The sequence below is a fragment of the Solanum pennellii genome, chromosome 12, assembly GCF_001406875.1.
Source record: "Solanum pennellii chromosome 12, SPENNV200".
Taxonomy (NCBI): Eukaryota; Viridiplantae; Streptophyta; class Magnoliopsida; order Solanales; family Solanaceae; genus Solanum; species Solanum pennellii.
In genome coordinates this window covers 47,075,590-47,081,437 of record NC_028648.1, presented here as the reverse complement: position 1 = coordinate 47,081,437, position 5,848 = coordinate 47,075,590, and the positions used below count along the sequence as shown (strand labels likewise).

The 5,848-nt window shown below is 30.2% G+C and overlaps 1 pseudogene; it reads left to right on the top strand.

Annotated features, from left to right (window-relative positions):
• The first annotated feature begins 1,938 nt into the window (after positions 1–1,938).
• LOC107006989 lies at positions 1,939–3,136 on the top strand (annotated as a pseudogene).
• Positions 3,137–5,848: the final 2,712 nt, after the last annotated feature.

Sequence of the window (5,848 nt, the reverse complement as noted above, 5' to 3'; positions counted from 1 at the left end):
GGAGATCATGGATTATGACATGCAGTTTTTGAACTTAGGAGACGACGGTCTTACTGTCTACCTTCTTATAGTCCAGAAATTTTGCCACAATGAATTTCTTCATTGCGACATCTTTTTTTGTTGTACTTCTTTTCTAAAGTATCCCACAGCTCTTTTGAGTTTTTAACATTTTTATACACATTATACAGATCATCTTGCAGTCCACTCAGAATATAATATTTATACGAATAATTTGAGTGTGTCCATGCTTCTGTTACCAAGAATCGTTCTTCAGGTGGAGTATCATCTGATATAACAGGAACATTCTCATTAATGAACCTCTGCAGACTCAACGTAGTGAGATAGAAGAACATCTTTTGCTGCCATCTCTTGAAGTCGACTCCAGAAAACTTTGCAGGTTTCTCAGCCGGCGCTAAGGAAGCAGTTGAACGATTCAGTGCAACTGATGTTGTTGCAGTACTTACTGTTGCAGCACTCACTATTCCAGCATTCAATTGACTTGAATTAGTCATTTTTTCTGTCACAAATGGCAGATAATTTTAGTATTTGAAATACTAACTTTAAAGAACAAATCTTCACACAGACTATTTCTGATTTAACGATAAAGTTTTTATGTTCTTTTAATCGTTAATGGCCTGAATTTTAAAAAATTCAAACAAAGTAAAAAACCATAACGGTTTTAATCTCCAAAAACCTCAAATACAGAAACTTACTAAAATTCTTAAGCTTGTTATTAACCTATACTTATAAGGTTAGCAAAACAGAAACAAAAATAAGATGAATTAGAAAGAAAACAAAACAATCTGAGTCCACAGGAATTACTGTGTCTCCCTAAGAAATTTAATCCCCTCACTGTAACCGAGGTTATGGATTAATTTCTCTCAAGATAAAACGGATTAATCCTGTAAAAGAAATAGCGGTACCTCAAATTTCTTTAACTTTAGCGAACTTAACAACAATAACAAGTCACACACTCTCAGTCAATCGATACTTTGATTTTGAGAAAAAATATATCCGTAGAATGAAAAAAATTTCAATGTTTGAAAAAATGAAAAATGACTTTCTTTTATAGCCATTTTTAGCAAGAAACGTGTTTGTTCAGAGAAATCTGTTCAGACCCGTTTTATCCAGAAAGTTGTGTCTTTGGAAAAAATAGCAACTTTTTGGAAAATATGTCTGTTGGGAATGTAATGACTTTTCGAAAAGAATGACGACTTTTCATAACGTTACCGTATTATGTAAATTAGTTCTGTTATAATTAACAGGATTTATTTGCTTAACAAAAATAAATTAAATAAATTTTGTCCAAAAATTTATCAATCAAATCATTTGTCAAATCCGAAGCCGAAGTCGAGACCGACCGAGCGACGACAACGGCGTGAGGGGGCACCTTTTTCTTAGCTCTTTAATAACAAAAGGAAATATTTTCCAATATAAGGACAACAATTTCCCTTTGTTTTTCCGATATGGGAGAATGACTTTTCATTTATACTTTGCAAATGACTTTTCATTTTCTCTCCAAATTGATTCTCTCACTTTTCAACTTTTCATATTCTTTTTTTTCCTTTTCCCATTCACACTTTGCTAAACCCAACATGTATAATGTATGGTCCAATGATGTGAATTTTAAGTAGCGCTCAAAGTATCAATATCATAAAATAATAACAAAAAAGAACAAGAACTACATTCTTGGAAGTCAATAAAAGATTGGACTTAATTTTCAACTTACCAACAAAAACTATTCATAGGTTTTCATTATCTCAACACCTTAGTGGAACAACATTAACCAAAAAAAATATGAATATATCTGATCTGTTAAGATTAGTTTAAGACCATCCAAATCTACATCATAGTTAGGCTCTATGTAAACATCTAGTTCTTCTCCATTCTATAACACAAGAAAAAGAAAAATCTAGTACTAAAATACAAATATTCTCAATGAGAAGCCAAATGAAGAATCAATGGCCTCAATTTGCTTGTGCTTTAACAAATTACTTGATTGGCACATGCACTATGGCATATTCACCTTATTCTTACGAATCATCAGATTAAACATAAAATAACGCACCAACTATAGTAGCTAAAAGTGAAGACTACAAGGTTCCCTCAGTGCCAAAAGAGGAATATAAGGTACCTATTTTGTTCCATACTACTACAAGAAGCCATCAGTTTCAGAAGATAACTATAAGAAGGTGTCATCAATTCTAGAGGTACCCTCCGTGCCTTACGAGGAATACATGGTGCATTATTTGCCAAAGAATGATTTCTACAAGAATCCATCAGTTACAGAAGATAATTATAATAAGATGTCATTAATTTTAAAAGATAACGACTATGAGGAACCCTCAGTTCTTAAAGATAAATACAAGTTTCCTTCTTTACCAAAGAATGAATACAAGAAACCAACTGTTCCAAAAGATAACTACAAGAAGGTGCCAACTGTTCTAGAGGTACCCTAAATGCCTAAACAAGAATACAAGGTGTCGTCTTTGCCAAAAAATGACTACTACAAGAAACCATGATATCCAAAAGATAACTACAAGAAGGTGTCATCTGTTCCAGAGGTACCCTTAGTGCCTAAACAAGAATACAAGATACCTTCTTTGCGGAAGAATGACAATTAAAAAAACCCATCAATTTTATAAGATAACTATAGGAGGGTGCCATTTGTTTCAGAGATATACTCAATGTATAAAAAGGAATTCAATTTGCCTTCTTTGCAAAACAATGACTATTACAAGAAGCCATCCGTTCTAGAAGATAATTACAAGAAGGTATCTTATGTTCCAAAGGTACAATCAGTGCCTAAAAAGGAATATAAGGTGTCTTCTTTGCCTAAGAATGACTACTACAAGAAGGCATCAGTTCTAGAAGACAACTATAAGACGGTATCATCAGTTTCATCGGATAATGTCTATAAGGTGCCCTCAATACCTAAACAAGAATACAAAACACCTTCTTTGCCAAAGAATGACTACAAGAAACCATCAATTCAAGATGATAATTACAAGAAGGTGCCAACTATTTTAGAGGTACCCTTAATATCTAAAACAGAATACAAGATGGTGTCTTTTCCGAAAACTAACTCTTCAAGAAACCGTCACCTTCTCCATCACCACCACCTCCATATTACTAAATTTTATATTCCTCATGTTCATATTTCAATGAAGGGCTTCTCCGGCCCAACATATATATAACCCATAGGGTTCTCATATTATTATGAGTTCAAAGGCATGATATCAATGGCTATAAAAAATATTTATTCTTTATTTGTTTTATTCTTCTTTCTTTCCTACTTGGAGTTGCAACTATTTTTTGTTATTTAAATTATATTTTGTGTATGCAGCGATTTATGTATATTGAATACAATTTTTTTTTTATTATTGAAAGTTTATATCTATACATTCACCTATTCTTCCATTAATTGTCAATTAATTTCTCATAAATTTAATAGCAAAATAACAACCATCAATGAGGATTTGGTGATTCCGATACCAAGAGTAGAGTGGCCGGCATTTCATGTTACCAAAACAAGAAGCAAAATAAAGAAAGAAAATAACAATATTTGTAAGTTCCCTTATACGGTATAAAATTAGAAAAAATTACCTAAATTCAAAAATTATTTTACAATATTTTCTAAAATTTTCTATCATTTGAAAAATTACAAAAATTCCTATTCTCTCATATTATTGGATACATAGCTTTATATGTGATATATAATCGGTCGGATACATCACTTTTGGCGATAATCAAGATATTGAGTGATGTATCTTAAATGGAGACGTGATGTAGCGTGACTTTGAGGGATGTATCCAAAATAAAACGCGATATATCGGGACGCTTTGGGATGTATCCAGGTCCACCAAATTTTTAACGTATTTTTTGCAATTTGTAGAAGAATAAATATAAGATATTATTAGCTCTTAGCACTACGAGATTTGTGTGAAATTTTTATAAAAACACACTTCCTTTTAAATCTTTTGAGCTCATTCGATTTAATACATCATTGTCAGATATAAATCATTTTTATCTTATAACCTATTATAAAAACATTTAAGCTTTGGTGTAAATTTCTACTTCACATATAAAAGTGTTTAATCGCGGTTAATAGGTGAATTCAATTAGCGACAATTAAGGTCATTTTCCTAGCCTTTTAGAACAATTTTACATGGTTTGTCTAAATACCATATAGTAAACCAAATTGCGAAGTATATATAATGATGAGAATTTTAAGTCAGTGCTCAAAGATTCAAAAGTACATATAAAAAATGGACAAATATTTATTAGGCCGATGGACAACTATATATTTCAAACTTAAAAATATTATTTAATAAAATATTAAATGTACCAACAAAAGGAAACAAGAACAACATTCTTCGAAGTCAATAAAAGATTGCAGTTAATTTTTAAAAAATAGGTAAGTCAAACAATTATTAGGTGTATGAATTAATTTTATAGGCTTTTTTTTATCTCAAGACCTAATTATTGGAAAAAAATAAACCAAAAAAATGGGAAAATCTTTTATATATTTGGACTATTTGATAAGCATTAAAACTCCTTGTTTCTCCATTCTAAGACACACACACAACAAAATAAATAACCATCTGACCTTAAAATTCAAATATTCTCAATTGTAGCCAAATGAAGAAGCAATTGCTTCAATTTTCTTGTGCTTTGACATTTTTCTTGATTGCCACTTCTACTGTGGCATACTCACCTTATTCTCATGAATCAAAAGATACATCATACAATAAAGTACCTACCACAATGGCGAACAGTGAAAAATTCAACATACACTCAGTGTCAAAGAATAATTTTACTATAAGAAGTCATCAGTTTTAGAAGAAAACTATAAGAATGTACTCTCCGTTCCTGAACATGAATACAACGTACCCTCAGTGCCTAAACAGGAACATAATGTGCCACATTTGTCAAATAATGATTACTACAAAAATTCATTAATTTTAGAAGATAACTACAAGAGCCCACCTGAGCCAACCTGCTCATCAAAAATGCAACTTCTTTGCGAATATGATGAATCTTCACAAATGAAAAGGCAAAACAAATATATCTTCTCTACAAACGCGAACAAGAAAATGGTCTGCACTAGAAACAAGCAATATTAAATACATCCAAACTCTCAAAATAAATCCTCAAAACTAATTCGAAACTTCATGTACACAAATCAATAACTATTTTTTAAAGATAGTATGATATCCCCTTTAGGTCCAAATCTTCTAAGAAAATACTTGGTTAAAGTTCCATAAATTTTTATCACAAGGGGTAGTAAATGTCATCATCCCCCAAACAGAAGCCGGAAAAAAAAATCACATAACAAATATACAATCTCAATAAGGTGAAACGAATATGAGAGTGACTTAAAAGTTGGTAAAACCTATATTTATATCATTTTTAGATTTCGGAAGTGTTTATCAAGGTAATAATAACTTAAATAAGTTTAAAATGACTTTAAAAAAAGATCTAAAAAACAAAAGTAGGTTACTCCTGCTTTTTAAATATATGTTCTTAATTAATTTATATTTGAAATTAGCATAATTTAATTAAATTAATAATAAAAAAAACTAAAAGCAAAAAAATTCTATGAATATTATGAAATGCACGTTTAACAAAAAATGTTAATATTATAAATATAATGTCATAAAATTATTATAACATTGACTTGAAGATAATCTTTATCAAGTCTAACCTAAAAATTTATTGACTTGCAATGTGAAATTTAAACTCAATACTACTAACACAAATGAAACTAAAAATATAACATAAGTTTTAAATAAAAAAAAATTTAACATAGTATTCTTAGGTTAAATTTCAATATAACATACATAAA